Raw genomic sequence first — 14,556 nt, 5'->3', positions numbered from 1 at the left:
CTCTTTCTCCTGCATCACCTGCTTCAAAGGCGACCTCTCCTGTGACCTTGCAGGTGAGATGTTCACTGGCTGTGAAACGCTCCGTTCCCTGGATCTTCGCTGATCCATCGACGGTGGCTGTATCGACGCCAAGCGCCGAGCAGATAGACGCTCTCTCGACGTCGACCGTGATTTCCCCAACGCCGACCTCGGGTGGCGATGACTGTCCTTCGGCATGGAGCATCTCGCCGTTGAAGGATGTCTGCTCGACGATGACGGAGGCTGCTTCGACGCCGATCGCCGGTGTTCTGTCGGCGACTGGGTGTGCCTCGAGTCCGAATGCCACTTGTCTGAATGCGACAGAGGCTGCCTCGACGTCGAACGCCATTGATCGGGTGTCGACGTGGGCTGCTTCGACGTTGACCGACAATGTGTCGACAGAGGCTCCCTCGAAGCCGAACGACCATGACTAGTCGTCGACGGAGAATGCCTCGACGTCACAGCATGACGATGCTGCTTCGACGTCAGTTGGCTCGCCGTCGAACTCTTCTGCTTCGACGGTGACCTATCCCTCGACGCTGTCTGTAGCGGAGGTACCCTGGATGTTGACGCTGAAGACATCTTCTTCGTTGCCGTCGACTGCTTCTCCAACGCCGATCTCGACGCCAAATGTGAACCAGTCGGGGCTTCTTTTGACGTCGACCGCGCCTTCCGACTTTTCTGCTTCTTGGGAGATCTTCCTCTCTCAGAAAGCCCATAAACCCGAATTCTCTCACATTCTTTCAGAGTCCTGGATGTTAAAACCTGGCAGTGTTCACAGGTTTTAGAGGAATGAGATTCTGGTAGGCACAGGATACACACTGAATGAGTGTCAGTCTTGGCCATCTTCCTTCCACATGAAGGGCATTTGTCAAAGAGGGAAGGCATCTCTGACAGAAAAATCACCTTTTTTAAGCCTAAAAAAGGTAGCAGTAACACCCTATGTCTAAAAGATGTCGAGTGAAAGCAAAAAATTGTAGGTAACAAGAATATTTTTTGACAAAAAGCCAAATATAAAGGGAGCTGTTTCACCAGGGTCCTGACTGAAGGAGCCGGAAAGAACAACTGACCTAACTGTCACCCCTGAGGCATGATGGGAAGCCTGGGGTCATGGCTGCCTTAAAGGCACAGTGCCAGTTTTTGTTGAAAATGGTTTTATTTTCTATGCTATTGGTTTTGCAATGCAGCCTGAGGGCTAACAATGTCTATTTACAAGCAATTTTCAGGATTTATGAGTGGTCTACTCATTAAAACACAAAGTTCAAAGGTTATTTGACCTAATGTGTTTTTTTTCTTTTGCTTCCTAACTAATTGCCGTGCATGTATATGTGTTTACATTGTTTTAGCCTCAGTTATGGAGCTGCATTGGTGTGAGAAAAATAATATATGTACATACATATATGCGGAGCGAGATATATGTGTTTTTTACATATATATTTTTACATTGTTTACGGGGTCCCGCACATGGGCGGGAATATTCAGTGCTTATGACTATTGATGAGGATCCCCTGGAAAAGAACCTTGTTTCCAGATATAACCCTTCATTAAATCTTCGCTCTGCTTATAAAGCTTTATTGGTTGTCCCGCCTTTTAAGAAAAAACGCCTTGGCGGCTGCTGCTTTGACCATCTTGCAGCCACCTTTTGGAATTCGCTACCGTTTACTTTTAAAAAGAGCCCAGATTTTCTCACTTTTAGACATTCTCTTAAAACATGGCTTTTTATTCAGGCTTACTGTTGCGTTTTACAATGTGTTATGTTCCCTTCGATAGCACCATGAAGCCTTCGGGTGTACGAGCGCCTAATAAATACATTTTAAGACAACATAACATAACATTAAGCCACACAAGGCCACCTTGCATGCCCCTGAGTGGCTTGATAAATATAGAACGATGCAATGCAGCACAAGTTGCTGTATTGCAGAAGTCTGCCCCAGGGAGGTGTTCCATGAGTGGAACATGTGTGTTCCCTCACAATCAACCATGGATTTTGACACATTCCCAGAGTTGCCATTACTGGTAGAACTGAAAATATGAATATCATAATTTCTCCTAGTGTTTTCCTCTTTCTACAGTACACATAGTAGGAGGAAACTGTGCCAGAGGATTGTTTGTGTGCAGGAAGGTGTCCCTTCCTGCAAAAAACAATCCTGCCTACAACACAGGCACCCATGGTACAAGGGTGCCTGCTTTATGGCTAGGCAGCACATTGTGAGCCAGCACAGGGAAAAGATATGAATGCCCCATATACTGTTAAATCAGCACATTCCTGCGCTTTCCAAATCAAACAGCGCAGCAAGGTGGCTTTTTGCGCTGCATGATGTGTTGATAAATATGCTTCTTAGTCTGTTAGGTGTAAAGGCAAGGGAAAAGTCCTAAAATATTCTTAGTACTGAGTCAAATAACAGACTAATGTGTAGTCTGCCCTTTAAGGAAAAACCAAAAAGGTATGGCTCACAGCTGAAAAATGTCTTGTTAAGCAGATTTTCAAACAGAGGGGTCACACTGTCAGCATTGTGGGAAAGAAATTATACATCACAATATCTAATAATAAAATAATAAACAAATCACATGGAAAGTGTCTTTTGTTCTAATAGGAATGCATAATCCTGTATTGTGTAAATATAGGCACATTTGAAATTAACTTACACACTCTGCTAGACAGAAGAAGCAGATACAGTCATGATCTCTTCCTTCCTTTAGGACAAATAGAAACACGAAGAAAAATACATTTCAAGATACAATAAAAACACGACAGTAAAACTGGTTGAATTACTGTATTTTACATAATGCTTAAGAACACATTTAAACTCAAGCTGCACAGTACGTGTAGGCTGCTTAGGCGGGACCTCTTGGAACAGGTCAGGAATTTTTGAGAAACTCGTGCATGTACCCTGTTCCCAATGAGCCCTCGTGCTTGTGTGGTGTTTACCTTGCAGAAGCGAGCAGCAGCACCATCTGTTTGCATTTATCGTGCCCGCCGCTGCTCGCTCCCGTAACGCTGCTTGTCGCTTTAACTTTCGCAGCCGCGGGCCACACTTGTTTTCCATTGAGAAGTCGATGTTTAACACAGACTGAATTTGGTGACTTTGTCGATCCCTTAATCAGGACAGCAGGTGTCACTATAGGATCTCAAATCTGAGCTTCGTTTTTTGCTGTGACATCTCGCCTATGCAGTGCACAAGCGCTGCTGAAGAGGGACCGCTTGGAATCAATCAGAACTTTTTGAGACACTCGTGCATGTACTGCACTGTTCCCAATGAGCCCTCGTGCATGTGTGGCGTTTACCTTGCGGGAGTGAGCAGCGGCGCCATCTGTTTGTAATTATCGTGCCCGCCGCTGCTCGCTCCCGTAAGGTAAACGCTGCTTGTCGCTTTAACTTTAGCGGCCACGGAGCCACGCTTGTTTTCCATTAAGAAGTGGATGCTTAACACAGACTGAATTCGATGAGTTCGTTGATCCCTAAATCCGGACAGCAGGTGTCACTATAGGATCTCAAATCTGAGCTTCGTTTTCTGCTGTGATATCCAGTCAGCAAGAGAAGACCGCGTTGCTTTCCCTTTCACAAGTAAGGACGACAATCATGATGAGCACCTCTCACGGTTTGCTTTTATCAACGAGAAAAGCTTCCACAGTGTCACAAATGCTATATTCTGAAAATATTTAACCACAGTCATTTATTGGTATTTCTGTCATAGGGAAGAGCATGGAGAATCAAATAGCTCGTCCGTGAGGGAGGTGATCTCCCTGGTTGATACGGCTGGAAGAGCGAGCCAGGCGGTTACCCTACCAAACAAAGTGCTTGCCAATGTCTGCGCTCATTTATTTATGGGGTTTGATAATGGTAGTGAACGAATGTTCTCAAACAGAGTCTCGTTTCATGGAACCAGTTTACCAACTAATAAGAGAATTAGTTTACCGGTTAGCGGGCAGTGTTACGCCGTAGGGCACATACGCTACCAGATCCGTAGTTAGTCTCGCAATATTACTCCAATGCAACTTTCAGGTTCGGGGTTATAATAAAGAACTGTATTGTTATCAAGTTCCATCTGCCGCAGATTTTGCTATTTCTTGTAGCTGAAAATAACAAACGTTGCCTATCCTCTGTGGACCCCCGAAGGATGAAAGGCAGAGTTATCCATGCCAACCTTCAAACCTGTGAATAACAGGCTAGAAATATAACTTATAAGCAGATGCCAGCTACATAGTGCACCTCAGGGGCTGTTTCAGTTATACATATTGTTTATTGGTAAGGTCTCACAATATTAGTTCTGTGATAAAGCTTTGGTATGTTCAAGGTAGAAATTAAATTCAAATTTGCAACTAGAAGAACTGAAAATAGATCATGGAAACCAGTGATTTAAGTGGGCACCATCTGAGGGGCACAACGCGCCAATACTTTATTTAATTCAAGGAAAACGTTCCCCTACTTTTTAATTAAAATAGCCAATAGGTCTCGCCTTTGGGACCTTATAAGTGTTTAGTTATCCAGCACAATATCCTTGGTGCAACAACATCAACTGTTGCATGGCTAAACACTTATAAGGTCCCAATGGTGAGACCTCTTGGCTATGCCAATGCTTGTTATACTCCTGGAACTCTCTCTCTAGTTCCATAATTGATTTCAGTCTGATGATGATCCTACATTCCCTATAGGATCGAAATGCCATTGACTCATACCCAGACCCATAACTTTGTACATTGAATTTAATTGGTCATGGTGTCTTTGTTATATGATACGCACATTGATCACTTTTATCACACAAAGTGCATCACACTTAAGAGACACAGCTAGACTGATGAACCAAAAGCAGCCCTGAAATAAATGCTCAAACCAGTCCTATTCCCTTTGTCTCTCTGCACAATCTCTCTCTTTCCATCCTTTCTCGCTCTCTCTTTCTATCTCTTCGGTTTCTGATGGCTTTCTCTCCTCCTTCCCCCTCCGTTCCTTTTGTGCTCTCTTTCTTAAAGCCTCCCTGCTTCTGCTGTAATTAACCTCGAGGAGCTGGGGAAAGTGACGGAGGAACCAGGAGCAGTCCAAGCTTTCAAAAACAGCCTCCAAAGGGCCTAACCCCACAAGGGAAATGCCCTGTGCCATAAAAGGCCCATCAGCCCTTTTCATAGAGCACCCATTTTGTTGTTTATTCTCTATTGTATATTTTGTATTAAACTGCCATTTTGCTTGTATTATTTTTTGTTTGAATCATTGATCTTGGGACCACCGTTGATTCTCTTAAGTACCCCAGGTCTCTTGTGATTCTAAGGTTTTTCTTGTACGCTTGCAATGCACTTTTAAAATGCAGCACACACTACCTTGCTTTGCGAGAAGAATATCTAGAGCAAGCCAGTTCTGAAAAACCATAGCACTTTCGGCAATCATCTCTTGATTAATTAAAGACCCACCAGTATTAGCTGCTTAACAAACAACCAAAGTAGGCAACTTTCTAATCTTCACATCATTCAAAGCAACACCAATAGGAGGATTCAACACACCAAGGGCCCGATGTAGGTAGCCAAATACCAGTCGGTAACGGCCGAAATTCGGTAATTTCGGCCATTAGCGACCGGTATATGATAAACGAGATGTATGTGACCAAAAACGTACGGATTCGTTAAATACCAGTCGGTAAAACACTGATTCGGTATTAAACGAATCGGAATTTACCGAAATCATATTTACCGAGTCGGTAAATAAGAAATGGTAAAAATGGCCTGTTAAGATGTAGCTAATTCTAAAAATACCGAATTTCATGAAAATCGGTATTTAAGAATCGGTATTTACCATGGATTGGGATCAGGTGGTAACCAGGAACAGGATATATAAGAAGACCTCAAAATGCAACAGTGCAACCATAATCGCGGCTTTTTACGTTATTGCAAGGTGGCTATGGATACAGGCAGCAGGAGAGAGGGTCTGGCTAAGGGAGGAGCAGGTGTATAGGCAGAGGATCACCCTCTTCCAACTGACTGAAGCTGAGATCCTGCAAAGGTACCGACTCCACCCCAGAACCATCCTGGACTTGATTGGGGACCTCCACCCATATCTGGAACACCCAACCCCAAGAGTACACGCCATCCCACCCCATGTGCAGGTGCTGTGCTGCCTACACCTTCTTGCCTCAGGTAGCTACCAGCATGTGATAGCCACAGTAGGTGGGGTGTCTCAGAGCTGCCTGTCACGGTTTTTCAGAAAATTCCTAGACGCCATGATGCAGAGGATGGAACACTACATCGAGTTCCCTGACACACCTGCAGATCTTGCAAGGACGAAAACCGATTTCATCAACTTGCCCAGTTTCCGCTCATCATAGGACGCACATCCCACTATGCCCACCTGCAGCAACTGAACACATATATCGATTCCGGAAGTCCACACATTCTATAAATGTACAGGTGATCTGCAACGCTGGCAACATAATTACGGACATTGTAGCCAAATATCCAGGGAGTACCCACGACTCCTACATATTCACCAACAGTGGGATATACAGACGCCTTGTGGCTGGTGATTTTGGTGATGGATACCTGCTGGGTAAGTATGTGTGAGACACCCTGATAGTCCATGCAGAAGGAAACATAAAGAGAACTTCACTAATCAAAATTTCCATTTTCCACCCAGGTGACAGTGCATATGCCCTGCGGTCATTTGTGCTCACCCCCTACCTGAACCCATCCACCATGAGCGAAAGGCGTTATAACATGGCACACAGGACAACACGTTGCGTGGTGGAACGCACTTTTGGACTGCTGAAAAGTAGATTTAGGTACCTCCATAAGAGTGGAGGTGCACAGCAATACACGCCAATTATCTGTTGCAAGATAATAGCTACCTGCTGCATGCTGCACAATCTTGCCACCAAGGAGGGCACAGAGATTGAACTGCCGTATCATGAGGATATAGATGACGGAACTGTACCAGCCGATCACAATGCAGCAGGAGCAGCACCAGCTACAGATGGTAGACTGCGACGCGCAGAAATCACCAACAGATACTTTTAATAGAGTGATGACACACAGGCATGTTCATGTCTTGGAACACTCACTTTAATTTGCACAACTGCACTATTCAAGACCAAAAAAAAATCAAATTAAATTCACTTTGCACACTGGGTGGCCAAAGTTAAATTCACTGTGACCTGTCCTGTGTTCATTATGATCTCTAATGTTTGCGCTTACGCGTGATGTTGTGGGAGCCACGGGGCTGGGGGTCAACCTGCGCAGTGGGAGCGGTGTCATCTGCATGGAGTCTGCTGCTCCGACGAATGTCCCGTACAGTAGTGCTGGCTCCATTCCTGCTAGTGGACTCCTCTGTGTCCCCAACACACGTGTTGCCAGCAGTGGCTGTCTGCTGTGTCAGCAAAACGTCCATAGCAGAGGTCACCCTCCCCATCCCCCTGGACAAGTCACTGCAGCAGTGCACAATTTCAGTTTGCATGGTCACTGACCGGCGGCATAGCAGTGTGGTAGAAGTAGCCAGACGGTTAATTGAAAGATTCAGCTGCTGAACCTCGCACCTAAACCTGTGTCTTTCTTGGTGGTCACACTCCAGGCTGTCACAGAGGGAACCCATGCGCACACCCATGTCCCTCACCGCCTCTGCCATGGACTCCATTCCTTTGCCCATTGCCTCCATTCCTTTGCCCATGGACTCCATTCCCTTTGCCATGCCACATATCCCCCGATCGATGTCTAACATCCTGCTGTTCAGGATGCGCACCTGTCTTTGCACTGCCAGTATTCCTTTGGCCTGCATGCGCTGCACCCTCACCATTGTCGCTTCCAGCCCTGCAAATACCCCCTGCGCATTATGCCCCTCATCCTGCTCACGTGCCATATGGCCACGGTCACTTGCACGGCCAGATCCCAATGATATCCGGTGGCCTGCGTTGCCAGCCAGTGGTGGTGTGGTCGGTCTGGGTGCCTCCACCACTTCCTCATCGGAGCTTTCCAATATGCGTAATGGTGGTACGTCCTGCCTCCTTGGCCTCACATGCACAGGGGACCCAGAGCTTGGTGTAGTTGCACCTGCAGGTGCTGCCGGAGTCTGTGTCTCAAACAGCAGGGGCGACAGTGGCTGTGCAGTGGTGTCTTGCTCCGTAGGTGTGGGTGCGTGGGTTGTTGTTGTGTCCTCAGGGACAGTGCTAGGTCCTGCTGTCTCTGTTGGCTTCTCCCTCTGTGCCGTTGTTGGTGCACTTGACTCCCCTCCCTGCGCTGCTCTGCGCGATGACTCTCCTGTGGAGAGACATGGACAATGATCATCTGTGTGTTTTCATCACACATATTCCTACTACACATTTTCATATGCCTCAACTGGTTGTGTTTGGGGAGTGTGGCATGGCATGCAGTGTTCAGTGTTGGCAGCTTTGATGTATGTACCTATGACTACAACTACCATGATGCATTGCTGGTGACTACTGTCTTGTGTGCTGGATTGTGAGTGAGTCACCCACATTGGGGAAGGGGCTAGGGAATGGGTGGGGTACATGTCCATGCATCTTACCTTTCTTCCTTGCAGCTCTGGCCGAGCTATCAGCATCCCCAATCCCATGTATGCTCTCAGGCTCCATGGTGGATTCCACGAGCTGCTCCAGTTCTGTGAGGCTTGGAGCACGATACTTCCCCCCACCTGTGGCTGCTGATTCCTTCCTATGGGTGGCAAGCTTCTTTTTGGTGGTGATCCTCAGATCATACCACTTTTTCTTCATGTTGTCAATTTTGTGATGAGTCACTCCCAGGGCATTGACTTTGCTCTGTATTGCCAGCCAGGTGTTCCTCTTTACAGACTCTCCTACTTGCAGGGACTGTCTCCCAAACAGCTGACTGTAGTGATATGCACAACCTCCTCCACCAGCACCTGGAGCTCTGTTGGGCTGAATTTCACCTTTCTCTTTCTGTCACCTCCATTCTTTTGTGGCTCCTGGGACTCCATGGTTTTTCTATGCTGGTCTCAGTCCAGCCTGCTCCTCTGTCTCTCCACCAGCTCTCTCTGCAGTTCTGTTGCTCTGCACCTGCATGGGTGTCGCCACCTCCAGGTACTGGTGTGTGGTACTTGCATCTGATTGGTTGGTTTCTCTGAGGCTTTGTTGAGGGGTGTGGTCTGTCTCCCTGATTGGTTCACTCGGTCACATGTCATGTATTCGAATTTTCGAGATCGGATTTTTCCGAATCGGTAAATACCGATTCGGTAAATACAGATTCGGTAATCTCCGATTCGGTGTCTCCCATTCATTCCTATGGGACTGGAGGCCCATTGGGGTGAATGGGTGTTACCGATTCGGAGATTACCGAATCAGTGATTACCGATTCGGTATTTACCCAGTGTGGATACCGAATGTTACCGAATCTGTATTTTTTACCAATTTTTTACCTACATGTGGTTTACCGGTTCAAAAATACCGATTCGGTATCATTCGGTATTTAAGAACCGGTAACATTTTTTTACCTACATCGGGCCCCAAATATATTCATAAGCACTTGTCCAAATTCACGTTCCATTCTAAGACCAGTTTCACTCATTTCATTCACATGACACAATCTAGGGAAAACTAAAGCTGAGAAACAGTTGCGCATGCAACTGTGTGGCAGATTAAAATAAGGTGACTTTCTACAAATGTAATAAACTGCTCTATACTTTACGCCCTTCATATATTCATCATCAAACACAAAATTATATCTACATTCTCTTTCTCCAGTCATTTCAAACATTTCTAGATTTTCAGACCTCATGCATCTTAAAGCTGACTCCTTCCTTTCTAAGTTGAGGACTTATTTTGATTTTCTGAATCTCCATTGAGCTTATTATTGCAACTCAATATGTTTCACTTCATACACATTTCTACGAAGCTTACTTTTCTCGCATTTATTTTTAAAAAAACTTTTGTTCTAAATCAGTCAATCTACACACACTCATGACATTGTTTATGTATCAACTTTATTTATTGGATTGTTTACAAACATAATACAGCTCACATGTAAAATTAATAGTACTGTATGACATCCGCTAAGAACCCCATGTGGGGAATTTCCTTGAATTAACATTATTGCATAAACACTAATTTCTAATAAAGCCTGGGAATAGGCCATCCATTTCTCCCAAATTGTACAACGAATTTTTGGACAGCCCTGTACTTTATCCCCTGCTTGTTCTGCTGCGGCACACTAGTCAATCCTGGGGGCCCATTCAGAAAACAGTGGCGGTGTTTTCAACCTCTAGTGGTGTGCCACATTCTTTAGCCATGAGGAGACCCATTGGCACTAGGAGCCGTGTGTGGCCTCTTCCATCTATTCAACCATCAGTTTCAGTTCAACCTGCACTGGACAGCCAACTACCTCCGTGAGTATGTTGCAAATAGGGTGCCAATACTGCTGTATAATCGGACATTCCCAGATTCTATGGTAAAAAATCCCCAGGATTGTCTTACATCTCAGGCAGTGTGTATACAAATCATGAAGGATTTTATGTAGTATAGTGAGGCTATCATATCTGATGGAGATATTTAGGTTAGATTAATCGCAGTCTCTTGGAGATTGCCAACAACCTGGTGACCCCTTTAGCCTCGACCCAAACTTTATCTGCAAATTGGCCTTCATCAATTTCCCAGGATTTTCGCAACACCCCAAAGGATCTGGTGAATTATTTACTTACCTTTGGTAATGCTTTATTTGGTAGAGTCTAACTCTAGATCGCCAGGTGCTAGACTGAATCCTGATATTTTTCTACAGCAGTACCCCTGAGCGTCGGGAGAGGGTGTCGAGTGACTCCATAACGACTTCTTCCACCGGATGTGATGTTGTCTAAGTCCATATAAACCCTACCAGTTACTTCTGTGACTTCGTACATAAACTGCAAGGGAAACAGAGTGCCTATATATATATATATATATATATATATATATATATATATATATATATATATATATATATATATATATATATATATATATATCCATCCTACTGGCAGTAGCCAGTAGGTATATATAGTTAGGACCTAGTTTCCATAGGAAATCCCCAACATTCTTTTGGGAATAACTTTGGCGCTGGTTGATGAATCTTCGCAAATTTCTCAAAGAAGATGGCTCGCTCCGCTCCGCTCCTTCCCTGAAAGTTTGGGGGGGATTCGTCAAGTGGGGGCTGAGAAAAAAGGCGGGTCCCACAACGTGTTTTCCCCATGTTAATTTCCATAGGACTTTTAGACTCGGCTACAGCTTGAACCGCTGAAGGGAATTACACCAAACTTGTCAAAATGGTAGTGTCTGGTACGCAGATCACGCCTTTGGTAGAATAGTGTAAATCCCTCCGGTGGTTCCTGAGAAAAGTAAAAGAGAAACAAATTATATATCTATAAGCGCGCACGCGTGCGCGCACCCCCGCGAATTTTCGGAATTTATTTTTGGGGGGGGGGGGGGGCCTGGGGGGCTTCTGTCTTATATTTATTTGTATTTTATTTTAATTTCGAGGGTGCCCACCCCTCGTTTTACTCCAGAGATCACCGCCGCGGCCCGAGCTGCCTCAAGATGGCCGCCGCCTGGTTGTGGGCCGGGCCGGGAGGATGTGGTGCGCGACGTACGTACCGCGTTTGTGGCTCCCAGGGCCGTCAATCTTGTAGCGCTCCAAAGCGCTACCAATGACAGCCCTGGGCATCATTTGGCCATCCCCTGCCGGCGCTGCGCTGAATACGCAGCAGTGATGTGTCACCAGCTCCAACACCGCAGCTCTCGTGAAAAATCTCTCGAAGATAGGGACAGACCAGCGACTGTACACAAGATAAGAGCAAGGACAAATTTACAGGTGGTGCCACTCTCCTCACCCTGCGCTGTATTTACCCTCAGGTGAACCCTTTTCTTATGTCACAGGCACAAGCTTTCTCTTTCATGGCTCTGTTGTAGGAGGCGCCCCCCGCACCGTGCCCCCCCCTTTCTTTTACTGTACACGGTCGGTCTCCGCTTTACTCCTGTGCTTCTTGCGCCCATTCTAGGTTTGGACAACACACGTGAGCTCTTAGCAGGATGTCTTAAACAGGAATGTTGCACATACACCCAGCACGGGAGAAATGTGCAGTATAGGAGGGTAGTGACGTCACACACCTTACAATCAAACGTCACACACACAACAACCAGCAGCACAGTATAGACAGACCAGTGCACTCGCATCCATCTAAGGACAGACATGCCTGTACTTCGCCACCCGAGGTCACAAACTGCATTTCCACAGGGGACTGACCCTACAGACTACAATACAAACTCTCACGCGACTGATAGCATCATTCACGAACCAAAACAGCTAATGAGGGTCTTGCGACTGTCTGAACAGACCTGAGGACAGCGCTGCGATGCGGCACTAGAGGCACGGTGGGCGCTATACAAAGAACGAAAAAAGAAAAGGCGTGTGAGAGACAACGAGAAGTGACAGAGCACGAGGGGCAAAGAGAAGTGAGGGAGAGAGAGAGGAAAAGAGAGACACAAAGAGAAGTGAGGGAGAGAGCACAAGGGGGATAGAAAACGAGAGAGAAAGAGAGTCAAGAGAAACAAAGGGAAGTGAGAGAAAGAGAGAGCACGAGGGACAGAGAGTGCACGAAGGAGATAGAAAACAGACGAGAGAAAGAGAAGAGATAGAGGCGCGGGGTTAAGCTACTGTTGTACTTTGCTCTCAGTGCAGACTCGATTGCGTCTTGGCACTACAAGGACCACGTTACAAAAATATGGAAGCGCACAGGTCCCGATGTAACTGGCATCCTAGACTGATGCTCGGGCTCCGGGGTTCATCATGTTTGGGCGCTAGATGACACCAAACTCCTGCAGCCGAACGCACGTGCGAACAGCGCCTTGAAGACTATCTTAGCGCCTCTAGATTGTTAGTGTGTGATGGCTTCTAACATAAGTTAAGAGTGGCCTTGTGTGAGTCTTTCGGGCTGTCCAGAATCATTTAACACCCTGCACTGATGGCCTCACGCACTGGAAATTAAAGTTTTACCAAAGTATGCTACTATTGCCTTTTTTATCTTGTTATATGATCTTTTGGCCTTACTTCTAATGATTGTCCCATTGTGTGGCTTAACTGTATTGTTTTTATAATCCATCTTACTATAGTACCGTTTATTACTGGTGAGGCTGATACTTGTGGTGAAGAGGCAATGAAAAACGGTTTAGTTTCAAGGATTGTTATGCACAGTGCAGGTTTATGCATTGGTTTTGTGTCTTGTATGGGGCTCGTGACTCTTCTGACATCCAATATATGGACCGCCCTTTCAGTAATAATTGTACGCCAGAAGAAAGAGGATTGATGTATATTTTAATGGACATGTAAGTTTGATACTACCAACGGAATGCATCTTGGATTACTTCTCATGACCACTTTGTCCTTATGCATTCTAAAGCTTTCGCACTATTAATAACTGCATTTCACCATCTCTATGTAGTGCTGGAATAGCGCTATAGAAACGCAGGGAATTGTTTTAGGTTTGATTTATGGACTTGTTCAGGGGTAGCTTCTTTACCTTCACTTCCTTTAAGCTCCATATTAGTGTGGGTATTGTATGTAAGGCACACACTCTTTTCACTCCTTCTCAAAATCACTTTAGGACAGATGCAAAAAACATCAGCTTTTGTTGGAGCCTTGTGTGATGCTGTAAGATATACAGTGTTGTATTCCTGCATATTATCTTGACACCACTTTAGATAGGAGTCAACTTAGAAGCATTACGCATCTGTCTTGATGTACTTCACGCCTCCTTTACAACACGCAGACAAAGATGCTGGGACTATGTGATGTCAGGGGTCAGGCTTCCAGGTGTAAACTCCATGGATCCAGGTGATGAACATTGCCCTGTTCCACTATGAGAACTTGTGGAAACTCTCACGAGTTGACTATTTACTTTTTGGAAATTATCACGAGGTGTCAACACAAAGCATGTTGTGCCCACTATGGCGCAACAAGTATCATTGTCATGTACAACCCCCTGCATATGCTGATCACTAGAAGAATTTGTGGAATTGGAAAAGTGAATGACAATGTCCCATAACAGTGAAGTGACAGCGCCTGTCCAGGAGACTGCATGAGTGGACAACCCGGGGACGAATCATATGCCTTTTGCTTTTTCTTATGACACGAACAGAACTACGTCTGCAGTTCTGCTTGCTATAAAATGCTTTTTTCACAATACTGTGATTAAACTACTGAATGTGAGATTTGCCTACATGGCTGCTTAAAGCATCCGTCCTTACACTTTGTATACCTAACCCAGTCAGTGGTATGCCCATTGCCACATCTGTTTTATGGCACAGGGCCAAATGCCCTGTGACAATCTTGATAAGATACTATCCCTCTTTGCTTGTTTATGTAAATCATTGCTGTGCTGTTGTTTATGTGCATCATTCAGACCTATATTTGAATTTGAAAGTATTTTACAGCTAAGAAGACAGTCTTTAGATTCAGAAAAATTATGTTTTAACATGCCCAATTATTTACTGGCATGAACTGACCATTACTGACCAACAGGAATACCTTGGGTGCCTTCATTGGTCAATATCATCTCCGGTACAATGC

The 14,556-nt window shown here is 45.4% G+C and overlaps 1 protein-coding gene across 1 annotated transcript in view; it reads right to left on the bottom strand.

The window, feature by feature from the left end:
* Positions 1–14,556, bottom strand: part of LOC147683291 (disintegrin and metalloproteinase domain-containing protein 9-like) — a 2,469,977-nt gene that overhangs the window by 151,688 nt on the left and 2,303,733 nt on the right. The window lies entirely within an intron of this gene.

This window comes from Lissotriton vulgaris, chromosome 11 (assembly GCF_964263255.1).
Source record: "Lissotriton vulgaris chromosome 11, aLisVul1.2, whole genome shotgun sequence".
Classification (NCBI taxonomy): Eukaryota; Metazoa; Chordata; class Amphibia; order Caudata; family Salamandridae; genus Lissotriton; species Lissotriton vulgaris.
The sequence above is the reverse complement of the archived record's forward strand: the minus strand, read 5'-3'. Positions and strand labels throughout refer to the sequence as shown.